This window comes from Schistocerca serialis, chromosome 2, assembly GCF_023864345.2.
Source record: "Schistocerca serialis cubense isolate TAMUIC-IGC-003099 chromosome 2, iqSchSeri2.2, whole genome shotgun sequence".
Taxonomy (NCBI): domain Eukaryota; kingdom Metazoa; phylum Arthropoda; class Insecta; order Orthoptera; family Acrididae; genus Schistocerca; species Schistocerca serialis.
In genome coordinates this window covers 1,053,772,578-1,053,800,340 of record NC_064639.1, presented here as the reverse complement: position 1 = coordinate 1,053,800,340, position 27,763 = coordinate 1,053,772,578, and the positions used below count along the sequence as shown (strand labels likewise).

At 43.9% G+C, this 27,763-nt stretch overlaps 1 protein-coding gene and 1 pseudogene across 1 annotated transcript in view; one reads left to right on the top strand and one right to left on the bottom strand.

The window, feature by feature from the left end:
• The window catches only part of LOC126458504 (alpha-tocopherol transfer protein-like), a 129,060-nt gene that overhangs the window by 42,378 nt on the left and 58,919 nt on the right, over positions 1–27,763 (bottom strand). The window lies entirely within an intron of this gene.
• LOC126459553 (5S ribosomal RNA) lies at positions 18,216–18,333 on the top strand (annotated as a pseudogene).

The following is a 27,763-nucleotide window of genomic DNA, read 5'->3' as shown; positions in this document are numbered from 1 at the left end:
TCAAAATATTATTTTCTTCTTGTGTGTACCATTTATCTCCCACATTTCACTTCTACGTAAGTACACACAAGACAAGTAACCTGATAAGGGACTTCCTTACCCATGAAATTCGTCTATAAGATTGAAAGATGCTTCTCTTTTCAGTCAGCTTTTGTTGCTTTTGTGTTTTAGCCCCCTTCATTTCTTACGTTCTCAGTTACATAGCTGCCTAAGTGGCAAAAATTATCTGTTAGTTTTAGTGCCTCATATCCGGACAAATTCCTTCTGAATCGGCTTGTTTAATTCGACTACACCCCATTACACTAAGATAACAAAAGTCATGGGATACCTCTAATAAGCCGGCCGGTGTGGCCGTGCTGTTCTAGGCGCTTCAGTCTGGAACCGCGTGACCGCTACGGTCGCAAGTTCGAATCCTGCCTCGGGCATGGATGTGTGTGATGTCCTTAGGTTAGTTAGGTTTAAGTAGTTCTAAGTTCTAGGGGACTGATGACCTCAGATGTTAAGTCCCATAGTGCTCAGAGCCATTTGAACCATTTTTACGTGGCATAGATTCGACACGTCGTTGGAAAAGCCCTGCAGAAATATTGCGCCATGCCACCTCTACAGCCATCCACTGCTGAGACAGCGTTGCCGCTGCAGGATTTCGTGCACGAACTGACGTCTTGATTATGCCCCATAAATGTTCGATGTGATTCACGTCGGGGGACCTGGGTTGCCATATCATTCGCTCGAATTGTCCTGAATGTTCTTCAACCAATCGTAAACAGTTGTGGCCCGATGGCATGGCGCATTGCAGTCCATAAAAATTCCATCGTTGTTTGCGAGCATGGCTTCAAATGGTCTCCAAGTGGCCGAACATAACCATTTCCAGTCAACGTTCGGTTACAGCAGGTTATGTGTTGGTAGCAAAGGTACTCGCATCGGTCGACTGCTGCCATAAGCCATTAACGCCACATTTCACCGCACTGTCGTAACGGATATGTTCGTCGTACGTCACACATTCATTTCTACGATTATTTCGTGCAATGTTGCTTGTCTGTTAGCACCGACAACTCTACGCAAACGCTGCTGCTCTCGATCATTAAATGAAGGCTGCCACTGGGTTGTCCTATTAAGAGGCAATGCCTGAAATTTGGTATTCTCGTCATTTTCTTGACATTGTGAATCTCGGAATACTGAATTTCCTAACGATTTCCCAAATGAAATGTCGCATGCGTGTCTCGCCAACTACTATTCCGAGTTTAGAACATGTTAATTCCCATCGTGCGACCATAATACCGTCGGAGACCTTTCCACGTGAATCACCTGAGTACAAATGGCAACACCGCAAATGTACTGCTCTTTTATACGTTGTTTACACGATACTACCGCCATATTTACATGTGCATGTCTCTATCCCAAGACTTTTGCCACCTCAGTAGAACATTGTTTCACTTTTGTTAACGTTTATGTCATAACCTGAAACTTCCTGGCAGATTAAAACTGTGTGCCGGACAGAGACTCGAACTCGGGACCTTTCCCTTTCGCTGGCAAGTGCTCTACCAACTGAGCTACCCAAGCACGACTCACGACCCATCCTCACAGTTTCAATTCTGCCAGTACCTCGTCTCCTACCTTCCAAACTTCACAGAAGCTCTTCTACGAACCTTGCAGAACTAGCACTCCTGGAAGAAAGGATATTGCGGAGACATAACATCTTTGCAATACATCTGTTATGACGATGATTTGGCTTTAAGGGACTGAACATCTTGGTAATCAGTTCCTCACTGCACTGAGAGGTTCACGTAAAACAACGTGAAATGAGGAAACGAGAATTTGCAGCTCCAGGGTCTGTGACCTCGACCTCCTGGTCGAAACTTTGCGTGACAGAAGCTTAAATGAGACGGTCAGAAGTGAGATAAAATACAAGTAGTTAAAATCTGGAGCCTCTCAGTGAAGGATACTCGAAAAGGGTCATCATAGTCAGTACTACTAAAATGGAACGAGAAAAAGTAATCTGTACGTACTATACAGTTATATTAAACTGTCAGATAAATAAAATAAAAACATATGCAGAAATTTTATATTGCATGAAAGGGCCAAGGGAGAAAGAAATTGGAGGATGCTCTGGACACACTTTGCATCGAGGGATTATAAAATCCCCGTCTCCCTATGACTTTGTTAGCTGCTATCCCTTGGTCTGCAAGTATTTGCGGTAGAGTGGTAGACAGATTGATGGCTCATCTCAGAACAGCCAGCAGAACACACACTGTGAGAGTATGGCCGAGAGCAAGATGACTACGGCAGCTGCATTGGGGGCGGGTGGGGAGAGGAGAGTGGGGCGGGAGGTCCTCTTGACGTAAAAGGAACTCGTGGATTAGTCTGGAGTGGCCGATAAGTAGTCAATACAATACGACGGCATCTTTCCGAGAGACTTGCAGCGAAGTATACCTTCTTGATTGATCTCAGCTTGTTGAGAGCTGTGGTAGCCCACGACCCCACAGCGCAGGTTTTCAAAATTTGATGCAGTTACAGTCGTATATCTGTGCCCAGTACTCCGACTTAAAGTTTGACTTCTGTGATGGCTTCTTTAGCTAATTTGTTAGCGAGCTCGTTTCATAGAATACCCGCGTGGCTCGGTGTCCAGATGGAAATTATAATATGTCTGAAGCAGTGGAGGTCAAGTGGCAGGTCTTGTATTTTACCAAAATGTTTCTGGGGTACACTGAAGCACGCCTTGTAAGCTGCACGTGGAGTCGCTACAAACCAGGAAGTTCTTTAAGGAGAGGGGTTTGAATGTACTGCAGAGCTCGTGATATGGCAAACAACTTTGCAGTTTTTCCTGCTGGGGACGAAATTTGGAACTTTCATTAAAAATTGATTTTGTGTTATTTATAATGATTATTTCACTTTTTTCATATGGGAGAGAGTTAGATTCGTTGTACGATTACGTGGTTTGTTATCACGAAACTTGCTTGCTGTCTACAGGGAAATGTAAGTTCGGATCTGGCAGGGGTTTATGAAGCTGGAAACATTGTTCGTTCACGGCCTTCATGTTATTTGTAATTGTGAAAGTGTCTGACAATGTTAGAATGATAAAATACACTTAAAATAATTGTAATTTTGAGGAGTTTTATGAGGGACGATATTTCGAAGACTTTTTTTGTACTTCTGTTCCTGCAATGTTAACGTTTACGTCAAATACTTGCTTCTACGTCAAATACTTGCTTCAGTATCCTATAAAAATGTAATTGTAACTCGCCTACAAGTGGAGAATAAATTGAGGAAGACATATACCAATTTGTGGTCTTTTCCTTAACCTTTCAGGACTGATAAAGTCCCTAACCTACTAAGTCGACGAAATCTGCCCCCACCCCTACCTTATGGAAAGAAACACTAACCAAACTTTACACAGAAGTAGCATTCATTACGTTTGCCGCTGTATGGTAGCGAATGTCGAATCCTAACATGTAATCAATTAAGACGAATCTAATCATCACAGATGAAGTTCCTCCGCTTTGTAGCGGGATATTCATTGTTGGGCCATAAAAGAAATACCGGTATTAGAGAAGAACTAAAAGTTGAACCTATTACAGATATAATTGAAAAATTCCGACTGAACTGGAAAGGCCACTTCGAACATATGTCTAATGACGGAATAATTTAAGTGGCAGTAGAATGTAACCCAACTGGCTAAAGGAACGTTGAGCGTCTCTTAAAGAGACTAATAGGCCAAATCCTTGAGGACTGAAACACTCCCGATTACTATGATCTCAGTTGCTGTTGAGCGAAACAGCAGCATAACTTTCATTTTGGAGTGAGCTTGACCTAACAGATAAATGCTAATCGGATTTAGCCCCTTTGGGAGTCGTTTCGAATCAGGATGCGCCAGCTCCACAATGTTCACAATAACTAATCCCAAGACATTTCGCGCCGGCCGGGGTGGTGGAGCGGTTCTAGGCGCTACAGTCTGGAAAGGCGCGACCACTACGGTCGCAGGTTCGAATCCTGCCTCGGGCATGGATGTGTGTGATGTCCTTAGGTTAGTTAGGTTTCAGTAGTTCTAAGTTCTACGGGACTGATGACCTTAGAAGTTAAGTCCCATAGTGCTCAGAGCCATTTGAACCATTTTTTAACCAAGACGTTTCGCACTGTTTGACTTATATATTCTGTTTAGACACAATATAAGGCAGACGCTACTTTCGTCTCACACTTCTAATTCCGGTTAGTCTCATAACAGATCAGAACCTTTAATATTACGTCACATGCTGTAACAATGATCACCACGCAAAATCCTCACTGCAATCCAGGATGTGGCCGGCGCGGTTGACGCGAACCGAAAATGCGGCACACTGTAAACCATTATAAAACATCTGGTTACCTTCCATTCAGTATTCAATGAACTGTGGATGAGGCTCAACCAACAGGCATTACACGCATTGATCGAAAATGATAGTGCATTGAGAATGGCTAGTTTCTAGCTGAAATCTAGATCTCCCAATAAAATTTCGAAAGGACGACTGATAGCTGAAATCTATTATTTACAAGTCATCACTTGCCACGAATCGGTGATCTTTTGCTGAGGGTCAATCCACGGCGGTGCGGTCTCGCTCAGCCGGTACAATGCCCTGCTCATGGCTCCGCCCGCACTCGACGAACTGCAAACGCGAACTCACTGTCACTTCACTCACTTAGCGCTAGCGGCGTCTGACAGTCGATTTTGCCTGCCATCGACCTGAGCGAAGCAAAAATGTCTGTATCTTTGGGTAAAGGATAGCCAACACCCTTACAAGACGGTGATGACGATTTATTTTTATTTATTTAATGGTGCCAGAAGCATCGTACATAAAATCAGAATAATTAACACATAAATATCAAGTATATAACAAATACAAAAAGAGTATAAAAGTATACAGATATATAAGCAGGGTCAAGAATTTTATGAAGTCTTGGACCAGAACCTGGCCACGTCCAGCGCTTCCGGGGTGGCATTCATCAAATCCTTCGTGGTGCAGGTGCTTGGGCATAGCACACACTGCGTGAGGTGGATGGTGGTTTGAGTTTATCCACAGTCACACAGCGCCGGTTCATTAGAGAGACCCAATTTGCGCATATTCTCTCTGGATCGTGTGACACCAGAGCGCAGCCTATTAAGAGAGTTCCATGTCGTCCATCCTTCCATATGGCCGGGAGGGAGTTCTTCGTTTGGGACTAACCATTCCCCGAGGTGCGTGTTTTCTTGTTTTCTTCTCGCCACATTGCCAGCCTCACTTGCTGTGGTGTCCCGACGATGTTTTCTGCTGGGTGCAGGAAGCTTTTTCTAGATTTTAGTCGGCGGCGGGCTGGTTGGTGTTTGTACAGCGGGTGGGCAGGTGAGGTCAGCGCCTTTGTCTTTTCCTTCCTGGCCGCTCCTTTCCTTCTAATATCTGGCGGGGCCACGCCTGCCAGGCAGTACAATTTATCAGTCGGGGTTGGTCCAGACAGCCTGTGATGATGCGGCAGGATTCATTAAGCGGTATGTCTACTTGCTTGGCGTGGCTGGAATTGTACCACACTTGGCACGCGTACTCCGCTGTTGAATAGCAGAAAGCAAGAGCTGTGGTTCTCACTATTCCAGGCTGTGCCCCCCATGTAGTGCCCGTTAGTTTGCGCAGAATGTAGTTTCTCGCTGCTACTTTGTGTTTAGTGTTCATGCAGTACTTTTTATAGGTGAGTGCTCTATCCAAGGTGACGCCTAAGTATTTTGGTGTTTCGTAATGTTCCAGGGGCACTCCTTCCCAGTTAAGTTGTAATCTTCTTGCAGATTGTCTGTTCATTAGGTGGAAGACGCAGGTTTGGGTTTTCCCTGGGTTGGCTTTGAGATGGTTCCCCTTATAGTAGGTGGCAAGCTGTTGGAGGGCTTCTGACAGATTCTGTTCAACAGTTTCAAAACTGTCTGCTTGAGCGGTAATGGCGCAATCATCTGCATATGTGAAGCTTTCGGTGCCTTGGGGGAGGGGCTGGTCATTAGTATATATATTAAAAAGTGTTGGGGGCCAGCACGCTTCCTTAGGGGAGGACATTTTTCTGTATCCTCCACCGGCTGCTCTGTCCCTGAAAATCCACGAAGAATCTTCGATTCTGGAATAGGTTTCCAATCAGTAAGGTTAGTCTGTAGTCCCTACTCATTGCGTATATTTTGGTGATGACGATGAGCTTATCAATCAGTTTTAAGTCCCTAACGTTTCCCTAGACCGTATTGAGTTTACTGAAAAAACTGTAAACTGACTTTTCTTTATCAGGCCGAGCAACTTACTCGATGTTACTGTGAGAAGTACGTGATTCACCGGTTTTCTAAGCACTACGTGAAACAAGTTTAAGTTTCGTGACTGTCATTAGGAAATTACCGACCTTGGCTTTGGCGGAATGGGTAATTTGTATGCCGGGTAACAGCCTGCTCATGACTGGGCCATCGGCATTACCCAACAGAGGGCTCGGCCGGCCAGCCGCTACGTGGCAAGGTTATGCCGCGTGAAGACCCTGACCGCAGGCCGGAGGCCGCGAGGAGGGGGGGGGGGGGGGAAGGGGGGAGGGGAAAGGGGGAGGGGCGAGGGGGGCTGGAGGCAGGGGGGGGGGTGACACAGTCATGGGGCCCTGAATCCACTATCTGTGTGCAGCGTGCGTCTCGCTTTGCGCAAGTGCGGCTGTGGACTCGGCAAGTGTCCGCTGTGGGCTGTGCACCTGACCCGCCCAGCCAGTGTGTAATCTGTGATTCCCACAGCCTCTCAGACTGTAGCCTGTTTGAAACTATTCAGCTCAGTCAGTAAATGTTCCTCGACTGTCTTCATCTGTCAAGTTTGTAAACAAAAGTTTCCGACCACTCCCTCTGCCGCCGCCGCCGTCGTCACTTGACTGTCATGCTAATACGCCGTACATTCGCAAATAGTTGGACGAATCATGTTTGGAGACGCCACAATCTTGTGAGGGATGGAAGACACACTCTCCTCCCCCTACCACCTCCAACCCCCTACCCAACGGTTTGACAGCTAACTGACAAGAAACCCAACACCAAAAAAACAAAAAATAATTAATGCAGAGAAACGAAATATCGGGGATACATTTGTGTAGGTAACATACGTGATTAATATAAGAGCACAGGTTAACGTAAGCGCGAGTCAAGCCATTGCAAATGGTCAATGCTGGCACATTAATAGCCCCTAGAATCGCCAAAATATTAAATGCAAGCATGCAAACGTGCATGTATTGTGTTGTATAGGTGCCGGATGTCAGGTTACGGGATGGAGTTCAACGCCTGTTGCACTAGCTCGATCAATACAGGGACAGTAAATGGTGTTTATAGATGGCGCTGCGGTTGTCGTCCGATGTGTGCTCTATTGGAGACAGACCCGATGGCCGAGCAGGTCAAGGTAACGTATCGACACACTGTAGAGCGTGTTGGGTTGCAACAGAGGTATGCGGGTGAACGTTATCCTGTTGGAAAACACCACCTGGAATGGCAGCTCATCAGGTCGAAACACCAGACTGACGTACAAATTTGCAGTGAGGATGCGTGGGACAACCACGAGAGGGTTCCTGCTGTAACATGAAATCGCACCCCAGACCATAACTTCATGTGTAGGTCATGTGAGACCAGCACTCAGACAGGCTGGTTTAAAGCCCTCAACTGGCCTCCTCTTAACCAACACACGGACACCTCTGGCGCCGACGCAGAACCAGCTCTAGTCAGAAAACACAACAGACCTCCACCCCGTCTTCCAGTGAGCTCTTGCTTGACACCATTCAAGTCGCAACTGGTGGTGGTTTGTGGTCAGTGGTCTGGCATGGAGCTGTCCTTCAAGTACCTGATTTCTAACGGTACGTCGTGCCACTGTGGTACCAACTGATGCTCAAATTGCTGCTGCAGATGCAGTAAGATGCGCCAGAGCCATACGCCGAACACGATGGTCTTCGCTATCGGTAGTGCCACGTGGCCGTCCGGTATCCGGTCTTCTTGAGTCCGCACATTCTCATGACCATTGCTGTCAGCGATCACGTATAATGGCTACACTCCTGCAATTCTTTCTGCAGTATCGGAGAAGGAACATCCAGCTTCTCGTAGCACTATTACACGATCTCGTTCAAACTCCGTGAGGAACTGATATTGGCGTCTTTCTCTTTTTAAATACATTCTTGATTAACATCAATCACCTAGTCCAGTCTCGAAGGTAACTAACGCCCACGAGCGTTACCAGCGTGTATTGAAAGCAAACGTGATTTGCATCCTCATAGTGGCGCTATCAACGTCACTCTTGTGCGACTGGCACGAAATATGAATAGACATAATCTTTCAGATGTAGAAACACGCCTACCAACTTTCGCTTATGGCAGGAGTGCTGCTGCCTCTGGATCACGGAGTCCCAGGTTCGATTCCAGGCCCGGCTGGGGATTTTATCTGCCCGGGGACTGGGTGTTTGTATCATCATCATCGTCGTCGTCGTCGTCGTCGTCGTCGTCGTCGTCGTCGTCGTCGTCGTTCATGACAGTGGCTAAATTGGATTGGTTAAAAAAAATTGGACTGTGTAAAAATTGGGACTTTGTACTGACGCTGATGACCGCGCAGTTGAGCGCCTCACAAACCAAACGTCATATTATCTTATGTCACAACTCCTTCTTTGTGTTGCGATTTTTTTTTTCGTCAGTGTATGTTAGAAAGCTGCTACGAAAGCAAAGCGAGCTTCAATGCAAATTTAAACGCACCCAAAGCCTCACAAACAAACAAAAATCAAACAAAGCTAAAATTGGCGTAAGGAGAGCCGTGCGAGAAGCGTACGATGAATTCGAAAGTCAAAATTCTGTCTACCGACTTTACAGGAAATCCTAAGACGTTTTACACTTTTGTTAAGCCAGTAAACGGATTGAAAGTGTCTTTTTACACAGTCTATGACCATAATGGTACTGAAACGGAGCGAGACAGAAAGGCTGACAGGCCAATTGTCTTTTTCCAGAACTGTTCCACAGAAGAAAATGGAACTGTGGTACCTTGTTTACTTCGTAGCAACAACGACAAAATGGCTGATATCGGAATAAGTGACCAAGGAGTCGAAAGGCAACTGAAATGGCGCAACACAAGGAATGCCACAGGACCTGACAGGATACCAGTACGGTTCTACACAGAGTACGCAAAAGAATTTATCCCTCTTCTACCACTAATGTACCGTATGTCTCTAGAGGAGTGAAGTCTTCCTGACGATTGAAATAAAACAGCACAGGTCATTCCAGTTTTCAAAAAGAGTCGAACAGACGCACAAAACCATAGGCCTATATCTCTGACGTTGCTCAGTTGTGGAATTTTGGTACGTGTTTCATCCTCGAGCAAACAGACATTTCTGGGGACCGAAGATCTCATATGTAGGAATCAACAAGGATTACGAAAACAACTATTGTGAAAATCCCAGCTCGCTCCGTTCGTCCACGAGACACAGAAGGCGACAGATACCGGCGCTGTAGTAGATGCCGCGTTCCTCGATTTTCGAAATGCATTCAATATATTTCCGCACAACCGTCTAATGAACAAAATACGAGTGAACGGAATATCAGAGCAACTGCGTGATTGTACTGAAGGGTTTCTAGCAAACCGAACACAAGATGTCACACTCAATGAAGAGAAGTCTTCAAACGTGAAAATGACTTCGGGCGTACACCAAGGCAGTGTTGCAGGTCCATTACTTTCATATACTTTGTACACCAATGACATAGTAGACAACACTAGAAGTTCTTTGAGGCTTTACACGGTGGTGATGTGGTATACCGAGAAGTTGGAAGGCTAGAAAATTTTAGGGAAATGCAGAAAGACTTGCAGAGGATCGACATTTGTCGCATGAAGAGATAATTAACCTCATTATAATCAAATGTAACGCACTGCATATAAATAAGCCTAAAAGACCAATGATTCTATGACGACACAATTGCACAACAATCCCCGAAAGCAATCAAATCCATAAAATATGTAGGAGTATGCGTACGGAGCGATGTGAAGTGGAACGACCACATAAAATCAATAGCGGGCACTGCAGACACCAGACTGACATTGGAAGAATCAGTTTACAAAATACTCGCTCGACCAATACTTGGATATTGCTCGTAAGTCTGAGATCCGCACCAGATACTACCGATGGAGGAAACAGAGAAAAATCCAAAGAAGAGCAACGCGTTTCGTTACAGGTTCATCTAGTAAGCAAGAAAGCGTCAAGGAGACGCTCAGCCAGCTCCAATGGTAGAGGCTGCATGAGAGGCGTCAGCATCACCGTGTGTTTTACTGTCAAACTTCCGAGAGCTTATGTTCCTTGAAGATTCAACCAATATATTGCTTCTTCCAGCGTATATCTCGCGCAAAGACCGTAAAGATAAAACCAGGCAGATTCGAGATTTTTTTTTTTTTTTTTTTTTTTTTTCATCAGTCTACTGACTGGTTTGATGCGGCCCGCCACGAATTCCTTTCCTGTGCTAACGTCTTCATCTCAGAGTAGCACTTGCAACCTACGTCCTCAATTATTTGCTTGACGTATTCCCATCTCTGTCTTCCTCTACAGTTTTTGCCCTCTACAGCTCCCTCTAGTACCATGGAAGCCATTCCCTCATGTCTTAGCAGATGTCCTATCATCCTGTCCCTTCTCCTTATCAGTGTTTTCCACATATTCCTTTCCTCTCCGATTCTGCATAGAACCTCCTCATTCCTTACCTTATCAGTCCACCTAATTTTCAACATTCGTCTATAGCACCACATCTCAAATGCTTCGATTCTCTTCTGTTCCGGTTTTCCCACAGTCCATGTTTCACTACCATACACTGCTGTACTCCAGACGTACATCCTCAGAAATTTCTTCCTCAAATTAAGGCCGGTATTTAATATTAGTAGACTTCTTTTGGCCAGAAATACCTTTCTTTCCATATCGAGTCTGCTTTTGATGCCCTCCTTGCTCCGTCCGTCATTGGTTATTTTACTGCCTAGGTAGCATAATTCCTTAACTTCATTGACTTCGTGACCATCAATCCTGATGTTAAGTTTCTCGCTGTTCTCATTTCTACTACTTCTCATTACCTTCGTCTTTCTCCGATTTACTCTCAAACCATACTGTGTACTCATTACACTGTTCATTCCGTTCAGCAGATCATTTAATTCTTCTTCACTTTCACTCAGGATAGCAATGTCATCAGCGAATCGTACCATTGATATCCTTTCACCTTGTATTTTAATTCCACTCCTGAACCTTTGTTTTATTTCCATCATTGCTTCCTCGATGTACAGATTGAAGAGTAGGGGCGAAAGGCTACAGCCTTGTCTTACACCCTTCCTAATCCGAGCACTTCGTTCTTGATCGTCCACTCTTATTATTCCCTCTTGGTTGTTGTACATATTGTATATGACCCGTCTCTCTCTCTATAGCTTACCCCTACTTTTTTCAGAATCTCGAACACCTTGCACCATTTTATATTGTCGAACGGTTTTTCCAGTCGACAAATCCTATGAAAGTGTCTTGATTTTTCTTTAGCCTTGCTTCCATTACTAGCCGTAACGTCAGAATTGCCTCTCTCGTCCCTTTACTTTTCCTAAAGCCAAACTGATTGTCACCTAGCGCATTCTCAATTTTCATTTCCATTCTTCTGTATATTATTCTTGTAAGCAGCTTCGATGCATGATCTGTTAAGCTGATTGTGCGATAATTCTCGCACTTGTCAGCTCTTGCCGTCTTCGGAATTGTGTGGATAATGCTTTTTCGAAAGTCAGATGGTATGTCGCCAGACTCATATATTCTACACACCAACGTGAATAGTCGTTTTGTTGCCACTTCCCCCAATCATTTTAGAAATTCTGATGGAATGTTATCTATCCCTTCTGCCTTATTTGACCGTAAGTCCTCCAAAACTTTTTTAAATTCCGATTCTAATACTGGATCCCCTATCTCTTCTACATCGACTCCTGTTTCTTCTTCTATCACATCAGACAAATCTTCACCCTCACAGAGGTTTTCGATGTATTCTTTCCACTCGAGTCCACACAGAGGCTTTCCAGCAGTCGTTCTTCCCGCGAACCATTCGCTACTGAAACACAAAGAGGAGGGAGTGACAGTCGTACAACAAATGCCTCCGCGACACACCGAAACGTGCCTTGCAGAGTATAGATGTAGATGTAGGAAGTCACAGAACTCCCATATCCTGTCAGAGATTGTGTCTCTGATGGAGGTAAGCAAGTAGCGACAGTGATTCCGTCAAACGTTGGATAACTCGGCTTACTTCTCTATAGCCTTTCAGCACCCAGCACACTACCGCCGCTGTTCCGGTTAAACTTGTTACACACACTGATCTCAACAGGTTATCAAATAACACAGTTCCGGTAGGGAGAGTCACCGGATCAAATTTTCTTTTCATCAAACATGATCGTTTGTTTGTTTGTAAGGCTGCGTTCGACAACAGCAGATCTGTCGAAAAGAGGGGCTTGAGCTCAGTGTTCCTGTCTACACGTACGATTTCGGAACGTTGTACAAAGCACCGACGCGGTATTAGAATCGTGATTTTGTCACTTCGTGGAGAGTGCTCGTAGAAGCGGAGATACAATGTTAGCTGCAACAGCGTTTCTGGTGTGGACCATCGCCACAGCTTTGCGTACAGGTTTCCATACAGGCCACCAGCAGATAATATACAAACACAGTGTGCAGTCTCTTCAACAGACACATAGATTACTCGATTCTCCAGTAAAGTACTTTGGATGAGTAACAGTTAAAACAATGAAAACCGTCTCACGTTTCCGTGGGAAAGATGTCCTTTGACGTAACAACAGATTTATTTTCTTATAGCCCAATAGGGTCTCCACTGTGTTAAGATACTCTGAAGCACCGAAACTGGTTCAAAAAATGGTTCAAATGGCTCTAAGCACTATGGGACTTAACATTTGAGGTCATCAGTTCCCTAGACTTAGAACTACTTAAACCTAAGTAACCTAAGGACAACACACACATCCATGCCCGAGGCAGGATTCGAACCTGCGACCGTAGCAGCGGCGCGGTTCCGGACTGAGGCACCTAGAATCGCTCGGCCACATCGGCCGGCCCGAAACTGGTAGCCATACAATAAATAGCATCGTAAGGACGGCTGTAGGTGTTCCATTTTATTACGTAAGTGAACGACCTCAGTCCCTCAAACCTCCAATCAGAAGAATGGACATAGAAAAACTCTGCTGAGAGGATGGACTACTAACAAGAAACTTTCACGTTGCTACAGCACGGAACTTCGATAGACTTTGAGAGATTACAAAGCTCAAGGCTAACTACAGTGCGAGTGGAACAACCGCTTTTCGAAGACTAGGTCTTTTTTTAAAAAAATGATTTTGCGTTTTGTCATATTTAATTACAGAGGAGCTTTTGACGCAGGTCAAAGTCACCTTGTCTCTCGTGGAAAATCACCAGACACCTCGTGTCGCTGGATGCAAGTAAAGACAGCGACTGGTCGTGTCCCTCTCTGTGTGTGTGTGTGTGTGTGTGTGTGTGTGTGTGTGTGTGTGTGTGTGTTTTGCTACACACACACACACACACACACACACACAGACACAGAGAGAGAGAGAGAGAGAGAGAGAGAGAGAGAGAGAGATACTTGCACTTTGCATCTAAGAACTATTAGTTGGCACTAATGAGAAGACCGGTGATTATTATAGGCGTTATTTCCAGCCGTTGCCTGAAACCAGCCAATGAATTTTATAGCCTGCTTCGCAGAAGTCGCGCCTCTAACACGACACCGCGATCTCCGCCATAGTTTTTGAGTAGTGGATACCATTATTAAACACGAGTACAAGTCCTCCGGAAAATTTTACAAGTATTTCAAAGCTTTGTTCTGTTAAAACCTAGGAAAGTAATCCGTATGTAAGGAAATGAGTATTTTGTTAATTTTAGTTAATGTAAAGCTTTTTGAGGTATTAAATAGCGCAGATATTTTTTCGTGTCTTACAGCTCCCAGTTAATTCATAAATGGCAATTTTTATCCTGTTGCTATTTTGTAAAAGTAGTTAATCAACGATCATCACTTACTGAAACGGCGAAGATCGCGAATAATAACTTGCAAAAATGATGAGCGGTTTCGGCCTTCATGATGTCCATCTTCAGATCTACGGCACCATATGGCTGAAGTCGGCTTGCACAGAACAGATGCGTGATAGCACGGTCATTTGCCGCTCTTTGCAGTACAAAGAGGAGGCCAATGTCGTGGGATAGCGGTATACACAAGTGCAGCTGGCAGAAGTATCGCGTACACAAGACATAAAAGGACACAGCATTGGCGGAGCTGTGATCTGTAGTCAGGTGATTATGTGAAATCGTTTCCGATGTGATTATGGCTCCCCAATCGGAGTCAACAGACTTTGAACGCGGAAGGCAAGTGGAGCAAGGTGCATGGGACATTCCATTTCGGAAATCGTTAGGGAACTCCGTATTCCTTGATCCACTGCGTCAAGAGTGTGCTGAGAATACCCAATTTCAGTCATTACCTCTCACCACCGACAACGCAGTGCCCTACGGACTTCACATAACGACTGAGAGCAACAGTGCATGCGCAGTCAATGCTAACAGACAAGCAACACTACGTGAATTAACCGCAGAAATAAAAAATCAGATTAACGGACAATGTGGCGAAATTTGTCGTTAAGGGGCTCCGGAACGCCCTTTACTTGCAATGTTAAAATAACGCTTATAAATTACATCTTTCCTCGCAAAGTATTTGAGGTAGGAAGTTGAACTTTTTACAGATTATTTATTGGAATATGGGCTACAACTTAACACAGGGATTTTACAAAATTTTAGTTCAGTTATTAAAGATGATTTTTTTTTCAATTGTAATGAAAATTCACAACATTTTTTTGCAATTTTTTATTTATATATTCAAAAATATACAGTTTTTTGGAAAAAGGCAGTGTTAAATTATGCAGAAGGTACTGTGTAACATTTACTGAAAGTTTGAAACAAATATGTTTGGAAGATCCTTAGAAAACGTGTAATTAGTATGAGAAAATAAAAGTTTTGGGAATCGAGCGACAAAGATTGGATTAACTTTTTAGTGCATTCTAGGTCCATAGGATGGATTATCTTCATCCTCTGCAAACTCCTCCTCCAGCTTCTTCTTGTTCCTCCTCCTGTTTACTCTTGCTTGTATTTCTAGACTCTTTACAGCCCTGTCTGCAGCCCGAAGGCGTTCCTTGTCTCAAGCAAGCATCGCTCGTTGTTGTGTTCGTAGATTTTGCTACCATTTTCTTCAGTTGCAGTTACTGCAACACTGTTCCAAAAGGTGGTCATGTATGAACACTTATCACATTTCAGTTGTATTTCACTAGCAAGTCCTACGTGCTTTATTATGGAGAGTTCCAGACCAACTTCACTACAATGAATACATCTTACACAGTTTGAAAAAATTCCTTTGAGAACCGACATATCAAATATTTCATTCACATCCGATTCGCCCATAAAACATTCATAGTATTCACTCATTGAACCAAGCTTCTTCTGTGAAGTATTTTCTTTCCCACTTTGACTGCTATGGGCAGGTGTACTTGAGAGGTTAGGTTCACTCACTTGGTTATCGTCTTTATTGTTTACAGTAATAACACATGCCTTTGGCTTTCCAACATTTCTCCTTTTCTTAAAAGCCTTCAGAGGATTTCTAATAACTTTACTTTTACTCATTATTATACTTCAACAAAAAACAGACTCAAGAAACAGAATTAATTACCAATATTTTCGAGATAACGACAGAGTAAATAAACATGAAACAATCGACAATCACACCAGCGATATATATTGAACCATCACAGGTTAGCCACAACACATACTTTATCTCACATCACTAAAATGTACCTGATGAACACGGACGTTAATAATAACACCATCTGACAGCAGTTTAACAGCGCCACAGTGGGTCACGCCCATGTAGAACACATTTCAAAAAAAATTTAAAAATAGTTGTAGTCTTCGGAATTGAATAAATTATATATCTATTGAAAGGTAATAGTCTGCAGATTCAGAAAACGCAAAAAAGTAAAAATTGAACTTTTCATGATTTTGAGCCTTTCCGGAGCCCCTTAATGGGCTTTGGCAGCAGACGACCGAGGACGGGAGCCTTTGCTAACAGCACGATATCGCCTGCAGCATCTCTCCTGGGCTTGTGACCAAATCGCTTGAAGCCTAGAAGACTGGGCAACCGTGGCCTGGTCACATGAGTCCTGATTTCAGATGGTAAGAGCTGTTTGTAGGGTTCGAGTGTGGTGCACACTCCACGAAGCCACGGACCCAGGTTGTCCACAAGGCACTGTGCAAGCTGGTGGTGCCTCCATAATGGTGTGGGCTCTGTTTACATTAAACGGACCGAGTTCTATGGTCTAGCGGACCGGTCATTGGATGGGTATGGCTATATTCGGCTGCTCGGAGGCCATTTGCAGCCATTCGTGGACTTCAGGTTCCCAATTTTTACGGATGACAATGCGCCATGTCACTTGCCGACAATTACTTGCGACTGGTTTGAAGAACATTCCAAACAATTAGAGCAAGTGATTTGGTCACTCAGATCGCGAGACGTAATCGAGCTGTTAGTTCGTGCACAAAATCCTGCACCGGCAACACTTTCGCAGTAACAGACGGCTGTAGAGGCAGGATGGCTCAATACAGGGCTATTACAAATGATTGAAGCGATTTCATAAATTCACTGTACCTCCATTCATTGACATATGGTCACGACACACTACAGATACGTAGAAAAACTCATAAAGTTTTGTTCGACTGAAGCCACACTTCAGGTTTCTGCCGCCAGAGCGCTCGAGAGCGCAGTGAGACCAAATGGCGACAGGAGCCGAGAAAGCGTATGTCGTGCTTGAAATGCACTCACATCAGTCAGTCATAACAGTGCAACGACGCTTTAGGACGAAGTTCAACAAAGATCCACCAACTGCTAACTCCATTCGGCGATGGTATGCGCAGTTTAAAGCTTCTGGATGCCTCTGTAAGGGGAAATCAACGGGTCGGCCTGCAGTGAGCGAAGAAACGGTTCAACGCGTGCGGGCAAGTTTCACGCGTAGCCCGCGGAAGTCGACGAATAAAGCAAGCAGGGAGCTAAACGTACCACAGCCGACGGTTTGGAAAATCTTACGGAAAAGGCTAAAGCAGAAGCCTTACCGTTTACAATTGCTAGAAGCCCTGACACCCGATGACAAAGTCAAACGCTTTGAATTTTCGGTGCGGTTGCAACAGCTCATGGAAGAGGATGCGTTCAGTGCGAAACTTGTTTTCAGTGATGAAGCAACATTTTTTCTTAGTGGTGAAGTGAACAGACACAATGTGCGAATCTGGGCGGTAGAGAATCCTCACGCATTCGTGCAGCAAATTCGCAATTCACCAAAAGTTAACGTGTTTTGTGCAATCTAACGGTTTAACGTTTACGGCCCCTTTTTCTTCTGCGAAAAAAACGTTACAGAACACGTGTATCTGGACATGCTGGAAAATTGGCTCATGCCACTACTGGAGACCGACAGCGCCGACTTCATCTTTCAACAGGATGGTGCTCCACCGCGCTTCCATCATGATGTTCGGCATTTCTTAAACAGGAGATTGGAAAACCGATGGATCGGTCGTGGTGGAGATCATGATCAGCAATTCATGTCATGGCCTCCACGCTCTTCCGACTTAACCCCATGCGATTTCTTTCTGTGGGGTTATGTGAAAGATTCAATGTTTAAACCTCCTCTACCAAGGAACGTGCCAGAACTGCGAGCTCGCATCAACGATGCTTTCGAACTCATTGATGGCGACATGCTGCGCCGAGTGTGGGTGGAACTTGATTATCGGCTTGATGTCTGCCGAATCACTAAAGGGGCACATATCGAACATTTGTGAATGCCTAAAAAAACTGAGTTTTTGTATGTGTGTGCAAGGCATTGTGAAAATATCTCAAATAATAAAGTTATTGTAGAGCTGTGAAATCGCTTCAATCATTTGTAATAACCCTGTATTTCTGTAGGGGACGTCCAACCACTTTTTGAGTCTACGCCACGTGGAGTTGCTGCACTACACTGCGCCGGGCGAAAGGAGGTCCGACACGACATAGGAGGATCCCATGACTTGACTCCTCAGCGTAGATCGCTGTTTTATCTCCAACCTTGTTATCTAAAATTAATCCACAACTGTGTTCTTAAATACATCTTAAAATTTTACCATGGTCTTAAGTCAGGGAACGGCAACGGCCTTGCCACAGTTGATAAACCGGTTCCCGTCAGATCACCGAAGTTAAGCGCTGTCGGGCGTGGGCGGCACTTGGATGGGTGACCATCCGGGCCGCCATGCGCTGTTGCCGTTTTTCGGGGTGCACCCAGCCTCGTGATGCCAATTGAGGAGCTACTCGACCGAATAGTAGCGGCTCCGGTCAAAGAAAACCATCATAATGACGGGGAGAGCGGTGTGCTGACCACACGCCCCTCCTATCCGCATCCTCCGCTGAGGATGACACGGCGGTCGGATGGTCCCGATGGGCCACTTGTGGCCTGAAGACTGAGTGCTTTTAAGTCAGGGACTAAAATTGAAATCATTACATTGTATTTTAATTAATTCCTGTAGATGGTGTATCTAATTTCTTTCCGATAACATTACATTGCTTTAAACAAGACGCTCCATAAGCCTGTAGCACTGAGATCAACAATTGAACTGCATGTCAAGAATTCATCTGCCTGAATCACGTTAGATGGATCTTGGTGTTGTTTCTAAATGCTACAAATTAGAAACGACAAAGATGTCGTTCGTCTTTTGGCACAAAGAAGCATTTTTACAATGTTCCGGTCAGAGAAGTATGGCTGTTTGAAGACACGGAAGCAATCAGCTTCTCTGAAACCAAACGTCGCACAGCCATATTGCTTCAGAGTTATTTATAAGAACTATAGAATTTACACGTTACAGGACGAATATGAATGTCGTGAAGAGCTAAATGGCTAAAAAGCATTTAATCGTGTATACTTTTAGTCTAAAATGCTATAACACCCAGCTACCGTTACATAATGCCTTTGTTTCCTCAAAATGTGACTGAAGATACTACACCGTTTTCCTAAGTAGCTGTCGTCATTTGTGGTTAGTATACGCAGAAAAAAAACTCAGGATTCTCAGAAGTAAATTACCTCATTTCCAAGACGCACAACAGCAAATGCTAATGTCTGCAAGATCACCCGTAACTTGTCTACCGGAAACGGTGGAGTATCCTCTTACTACAACTGAAACGTCCTCTTATTACAAAAATCTCACAAAGGCTTGTGCGTATCTTGTCCAACATACGTTATTGAACACTTAATGTCAAAAGAAATTGCAGAAAACACGTGAACGAACGTGAGTTCCTCCAGCCAAACGCAGGACTAAGATCGCAATTCTGCCAAGTATTTTACTAGGACGGAAATTTACAAGAAAGGTATGCAGTCAACCACTTTGTTTTAGGAGAGAAAATGAAACAGTGAAGCAACGACTGTACGAATAAGGATTCGGCGACGGCGCTTTGTGCAGCTGCAGAATATCTTATCACATTACCTAATCTTTTTATTCCTGAAAGACAACTGTGGTTTCAAAGTGCGCAATCTGTCATAAATCTGGTGGCTTCCCAGATCCGAGATTCAACGGTAACAAATAGAAACACTCAATAGTTTACGGCTTCTAAGCAGTTTCATTAACTGCCTCAATAGTTTTTTTTCAGTTCTGTTAGATGATTACCGTTTTCCTCCACTAAAACATTCATATTTCTTTAAGTACTACACGAATAAGTAATAAAAATGGGGGTTCCTATTTTTTTAAAAACTCAGTTTAAATCCGTTTGACCTATGGCAGCAGCGCCATCTAGCGGGCCAACGATAGCGACATCTTGTTTCCCCCTTCAAGCTATACAAGTTTCGTTCTTTGTAGTTTTTTCGCTTGACGCTTATTTCGTGAGATATTTGGCCCGGTCACGATCAATGGGTTCCTGTATAACAGGTGTCTTCGGATGGATCAGCGTTAAATTCTCACTCAATGTTTCGAAAATTACGTCCTTTTTTTTAGCCACAAGTCAAACAAGATCTCCCTTACAGTGATAGTAGACGTCAGGGAACTTCTCAGTCAGCGAACAGACGTGTGTGTTCTATCAGGTTAATCAATCCACTCGGCGGGAGGCACGCGCGGAGATGTTCCTTTGTGCGGAGCAGGTGTTGCTCTGTCAGAAAGACGCTTCATCAGCCCGAACTAAGTCCGCAGTCCGCACACGTCGCCGCGCACCACTCCTTCACAGGCAGAACGCCTACCGATCGAGCGCAGCCGCGCTGGAAAAAGGAACCAGGGACGCTTTTGACAGAAAATAATAATAAAGGCTTTCATGTCTAGATCAAAGGACACTCGCTTTGCCTCGTATCTTCTGACCACCTTGTAATAGGTCTTGCCTCTTCACAAGCCTGCTACAAAGATGCGACGTTGGCCCCGCCCTTGTTGCTTCTGTCTTTGACCTGTCCTACAGGGTGGTCCATCTGAAGTTTCGGATGAGATCATCTCGAAAACTACACATCGGGTATAAATAGTGGGTAAGACAAGTTCGTGAGCTCACAGGTGGACATCAAATGATACTACACGTGACTCCCAGCCCGTTCCCCCCTTTGGTGGGGAGGGGTGCTACTTTTAAATCTTAAAAGGAAACCATTTTTTATTGCAGATTCGGATTCTCCACAAAAAAAGTAATCAAGTTTTGTCCGAACCATTTTTTTTAAACCATTGACAGATTTCGCTGAAATCGAGAAAAATTTAAATTGGGGAAGAACTCCGATTATCTAGAATGATCCGAGAAGGACGCACCAGATCGATACAAAATGTGTACCAATTCTTTTATTACGCCAAATTAAGCTTTTTTTTTAACAAAATGTATCCTACCTGCCACAGTTTTTGATGGAGGGAGGCGGAATAGTATTAAAATCTCGTTAGGGAATTCTTCACAATTGCATTACTCACCCGAATGTGGCGCTGCCGTGACCAAACTGCGAACTATGGCTCAGTATAAAGGTCGGTGCAATGCGATCAGACGTCACTTCACTTTCAGATTGTGAACTGTAAACATCAACTGACGAAAGTATATTATTGTTTAGCGAAACGTGGCTCACTATCCTCCTACAGAGATTGTTGATATGATCTTAATTTTAGGTGAATGCCATAACAATTACGCTGCAGCTGCGCAGTTGTATGCGGATCGTTTCCCAAACAGTCGACATCCAAGCGGTCACATTATTCGAAATTGCACTCAACGAGCTCGAAATGGATACATGCACCGTCCACCTCGTCATCGCGAATACAATGAAAATTATGCTCGTACCCTTACCGTTCTCGCCTGTGTTCGGCTGGATCCCGAAATTAGTAGTCGTGCGATTCAGAGACAAGATGGAATACCCAAATCAACTATTTTCAGGATTTTGAAACCACATAAATATTATGCGTATCGTATCACAGTGACATAGGCGTTAACGCCAAAAGATATGCAAATACACGTGCATTTCTGCCAATGGGCCTTGGAAATAATAAGAGGTGACAATGATTTTTTTTAGATATGTTATGTTCACCAATGAAGCCACATTCAAAAACAATGGCGAATTAAATAGTCATTATTGGTCCCCTGCCAATCCACACTGGCACAGACACGTTGACAGTCAACACAAATGGTCGTTAATGGTCTGGTGTGGCAGTTTAAACTGTTGCTTGACAGGACCGTATTTTTTTTTTGACGAAAATGTTACTGGGGAATCTTATTTACAACTTCTCTGCGATTATTTGTGAGAGCTAATGGAAGATGTTGACTTAGAAACTAGGCAACGAATGTGGTTGCAACCGGGACATGCTGCTCAAAACTGTGGACAACTTTCGCAGACGATTGACTTTATGTATTGAAGCAAATGGGGATAGCTTTGAACAATTTCTTCGTGGTTAATTTCATTAATTACGCACCCCAAATTGTGAGAGGCAAGGGGACTCACACGAATGAAACACCTCATGGCAACATCATTAGACTATGTCAATGTCGTTGTTCCTGGGTAACGCTAAAAGTACGATACAGTACATTTTGTACAAAAATAGCTTAATTCGGCGTAATGAAAGAATTGGTGCACATTTTTTATCTATTTGATCCGTCTTTCTCGGATAATTCTAAATAAATCAGAGTTCTTCCCCAATTTTAATTTTTCTCGGTTTCAGTGCCATCTTTGGTGGTTTAAAAAAATGTTTCAGACAAAACTTGATTACTTTTTTATGCAGAATCTGAATCTGCAATAAAAAATGGGTGTTTCTAGTTAAGATTTAAAAGTAGCCCTCTGCCCCACCCAGGGAGTTCACGTGTAGTATCGTTTGATGTCCCCCTCTGAGCTTACGAACTTGTCTTACCCACTATCTTTACCCGATGTATAGTTTTCGAGATAATATCGTCCGAAACTTCAGATGGACCACCCTGTGTATCTGCACACCACAACAACCGGGTAGTTATAATTAGTGCAGTTACTCACAGGGGTCCAGCGTGGGCTGTTACTATCGAATGGCAGAAAAACGTGGCAGATATACTAATGCGTTAGTAGGGAACCGATTTATGCTGGAAAAAAATGTTCAAATTTTGGCCACCAGATGCAAATCTGGCACTGTGAATGCAAGAAAGACATATAGAAATCTTTCAATGTGTAATGGATTAGGTTCAAAAAATGGTTCAAATGGCTCTGAGCACTATGGGACTTAACATCTTAGGTCATCAGTCCCCTAGAACTTAGAACTACTGAAACCTAACTAACCTAAGGACATCACACACATCCATGCCCGAGGCAGGATTCGAACCTGCGACCGTAGCAGTCCCCCGGTTCCGGACTGCAGCGCCTAGAACCGCAAGACCACCGCGGCCGGCAATGGATTAGGGAGGGGACGTGATCAGAAGAGGTCAGAAATAGGCATAAATGTTTAAGGTTGATTTCATTATTAACCGCCGCTTACACAATTTGCTCGCTATGAGCAACGGAGACCGACGAGACGCTACATTCTTAAAGGATGTGATCAACAGTTGCTCGCAGTAGTTTCGGTGCAATCTGAGCAACATATTCCTGTATCCTGGCCTTCAGAGCAGGTAGAGACCGAACGTGTCCCTGGCAAACGTGTTCTTTCACATACCCCAAAGCAGAAAGTCACTAGGATTCATATCAGGTGATCTTTCATCACGAAGAACCTCTGCAGATAACACATTCTTGGAAGGTTGATTTAAGCAGATCTTATTATGCGAGGCGTTGCCCCATCTTGCATGAAAACACTGGTTTCCACATAGATGGCACTCTTGCCAACCAGGAATCACGTGCTGTATAAGGAGGTCCCGATAACGTTCAGATCGTACGGTATACCTGCCAGGTAGTCCGCGTGTATTCTCTTATTAAAATAGGACCGAGAATGAAGGTGCTCGTGAATCCACACCACAGAGTTACATACGGCGAGTGCAGTGGCTCTTCTTGCACAACATGCTGCTTAATTCGGCAGTTCTTTGTATACACCGCACCCTGTAGTGTAAAACGTTCCTTTGTCTCTCTGCAGGATACTGCCCGGCGACGTATGATCAAGTTCGATCCGTGCCAGAAAACCGAAGAGCAAATACAGAACGTTGCTGTGTAGCATGATGTTTCAGTTGCTGCACCTTTTGGATCTTGCACTGTTACCAGTGTACGGTAGACCACAAAAGTTCCCGTGCTGTTGACCACGGCACGGACAATTCTCTTGACACTGCACCAGCACTAGCACTATCTGGGGCACGTGTTGTATCGTCGGTCAGAGCAACAGCAGCCTCGTCCATAACGTTCTGCGAGACAGGATGGCTTCCTCTTCCAGGTGTCACACCAAGCTCACCCGTGTTTCCCAATTCCATTATAACCCCATCTAAGGCATTTAACGACATCGGATCGCTCCTTACACCCAAACCTCCAGATGTCAGACACTCAGATAGGTACCAAACGTTGTGTGTCGATAGAGTATCAACCAAAACACCAATTTAGTACGTGCCGTCTGCTATCGTCGAGTAGAAGATGCGTAAACGGTAATTAAAAGTAACATCAGAAGTGCGGAGTATAGGAAAAGCGTAACTCTGAAGATCTCTGGTAGGTGAGTTACTAGAGCATCAGATCATCGTACTGATGGTCTCGAGTTCGAAATCCACTGTTTTTTTTGTTTTTTGTTTTATACAGTTTACGCGTGAGTTTGTCATATGGGAGAACATTTTTCTGACATGTAGAAGAACGTTTCGGAGTTTGAGTTTGTAGCAGTGTTCTTTTGGCAGTCTGTTTTCGCACCGTTAGTTGAAAGCAGCAAACTTATAGAGTACATTTGTATAGATAGCTATTGTGTTCTGTATACAAATTTACACTATAGGTTTGCTACTTTCAAATAACGAAGCGAAAGCAGACTGCCAAAAGAACATTGCTGACTCCGAAACGTCCTTTTACACGTCAGAAAAATGTTCTCCCATGTTACAGTTTCACGCGTAAGCTGTTAAAAAGAATCACAATTAGCGGGTTTCGAACTGGGGACCCTCAACACGATGACCTGACGCTCTACCAACTCACCACATTAGTAGCTCACAATTACGCTTTTCCTATACTCCGTAGTTCTGGTGTTACTTTTAATTACCGTTTACGCATCTTCTAGTGGGCGACAGCAGACGGCACGAGCTAAATCGGTACTTTGGTTGATACTCTATCGACACACAGCGTTTGGTACCGATCTGAGTGTCTGACATCTGGAGGTTTGGGTGTTAGACGTTTCTCTCAACGCAGCACTGTAATTGCTACCGTCTAAAAAAAAACAGTTTCGCCAATAGTGCACAGTCTCTCTTCTCGATAGCCATACTGTTCACTCACGTTATGGCCTGTCATATGATAGTTTGGACGTCGTACCGTCACACAAACAGCGTACACCGTCAGATTTGCAGCTGTTGGCCGAAACTGGAACTAATTTTTTGTTTCAGCGTAAATCGGTTCCGCATCAACGCATCAGCGTATGTGCCAAGTTTCGCTGTCATACCATAATTAGATCCCACACTGGGCCTCCGTGAGTGGCTGCACTTTAATTATAACGACCCAGTACATCCTGAGTGCTTTGAGTTCGTACGCTTGATAACTACAACGTTCGTCCCTCTCAAACAAAAAAATTAGTTTCGGACTAAAGTGCCAATTTTCTGTTAATGGGCTGTCCTGACGTTAAAACTAAGCTTACCGGGACTTGACCCTGGGCACTTTACTTTCAGTTCGTTCCACAAGCTGTAAAGCACTCCTTGACCCCGTTTCTACTTGACCCAGCGACATAACGCTCACAACCAGTAGTAGAAAGTTGTGATGAATTTCTGCCAAACATAATTTTTCGAACGGCGAAATACTTTTCCAGAAAACAATTTTTTTTTTAACTATGGACTATTTTCCCTTTCAAAATCATTTTTAGAGACAATGCTACATGGCCACCTCCTCCTCCTCCTCCACCTCCTCCTCCTCCTCCTCCTCCTCCTCCTCCTCCTCTTCTTCTTCTTCTTCTTCTTCTTCTTCTTCTTCGGTGTATCTATCTTATGACTCCTTTCAAATGCAAGCTCTCTGTCATCTCCTGTTCTGAGCATCTTGCTTAGTTTGTCTGTCTGTTCTTCCATTCCTAATGTCGTCCATCACTCCAATTCTCTATCTACCTCCTCTTCTCATTCTTTCCACTTTTCCCTCTACAATACTTCGTTGCAGACAATTCCTACGCAGCATATGTCCCAACCAAGAGTTTTTTTCTCTTTCTGATCACTTCCAATACTCTTTCATCCCAAATTTTTATTACTTCTTCATTCTTAAGTCTGTGAGTCCACTTCGCCTTAAGAATTCTTCTCCGTAGCCACATTTCAGAACTTTCTAAATATGTTTCTTCTTTTTTCTTCAAACTGCCCATGAGTCACTGCTGTATAACGCTACACTGTAGCAGAATATTTAGCTAATATTTCTCTCACCTCTATCGAAATTCTGCTAGCTGTTAGCAACTTCTCACCTTTTAAATTACTCTTTTCCCCATAGACACACTCCCCACTTTATTTATAGTTTTCGTTCAATGTCCTTAAATGTCCCTGGCACGCAACGGACTTTCTACCTTTTTTCCCGCTAATAACATATTAACTAGTGCTCTCTTCTGTCTTATTTTCATCACTTTTGTCTTTCCTATATCTTCAATCCAGACTTCATTCCCCTTCTTGAAGCACTCTTCAACATCTGTTGTAACTCTTCTGATCTTGTTAAGCACTGCTTGATCAGCCGCGTATTTTACAGCCTTTTCCTTTCTCCTCCACTGAACTGTGCTCTCAAGTAATTACATCACTACATACATATAAATTATTAAGTAACTATCCATATTCTGGAAGCTGCTCTAAAACAGCTACAAATCGTTAAATAATACTGGAGATAAAACATCATCTATGCAGCAGATGCCTGATTCTTTATCCGCCATCACTAGCGAAATTAGGTAAATTAGATACATTCAAGTTAAGTTCGTCTCTCGGTGCCAATTATTTGTTCAACGTGGCAAGATTGTACGGGAATAGAATCTTACAATAGTACAATAGTACTAACTTAATGTCCTATCATTCGACACGAGATACTTTAGAATAGCAGCCCGGAAGCCGTTATCAGTTAGCTGTACGAATATCTAAATTGTTCTCAACCGTCAGTATGACATACGCCTTACAGCTGCTGGGCAGTGAAGATAGCCTAAAAAAGAATGTTTCTTCAGAGCGTAAAATCCGCTTAAATAACCACACCATCCCACCTCAGTTGTTCAAAAATGGCTGTAAGCACTATGGGACATCAAACACATCCACGCCCGAGGCAGGATTCGAACCTGCGACCGTAGCAGCAGCGCGGTTCCGGACTGAAGCGCCTAGAATCGCTCGTCCACAGCGGCCGGTCGCCTCAGTTGGAATGCAGAGAAGGGTGCCCGTTCATCTGCAATTTCATTTTTGTGCTAGCATTATTGATTCTCTTCGATGCCAGTTGTCTTTGCAATGCTTTACGTGCTTGCCATTTTCAGCTTCGATTAGTAGAAATAAGCTCTTGAACAATCTCTCTGTGTCGCCAATGATACATTTCGTATCTTTGGAGGTCGGTTTGGACTACTAACCAACGAGAAACTCCCGCGATTTTTTGGGACTCAGAGGTGCTGTAGTTCGAATGCATTCGCCATTCTAGCCTGTGCTTCTGTTCTGCTCTGGAGGTCTGATGTCTACGCGAGCTGGTTCGGAGTTCTACAAAGATGTAGCAAATGGGTGAAATCTCTTTATTTGCTGCGGTGTCTACTAGGCGAACGTAAAGTTGTTTCAGAAGCGCAGTCTAAATATCGGCAGTTAACCAGCGATCGCTTCCGTGTTCACCCTTGCAGTGATGTCCTCCAGCGCAGTGAAACGGAAGCTCGTAAGTTGCTCACCTTTCGTTAAATGGAAGCTGATTATAGTATCTAGTATTATCTTTTCATTCGGTCATGCTGTAGATTCAAAGTTATAATCCTCTCCTGGATTATAAGAGTGTTATTGCCTTGTTAGAAGTTGTATATTGAGAAGGTATGATTCCGATTACTGTATGTGAGTCTTATTTGTATTCATACTTTGAGTACCCGTAGGCTTTGTAAACCTGTTTCATTCCTCTCCCAGACGTTATACATACGTAGTTATAACATTTTCTCGAAAGTATTTCGTCTAAGCCAAGTTACATGATTCACTGTCT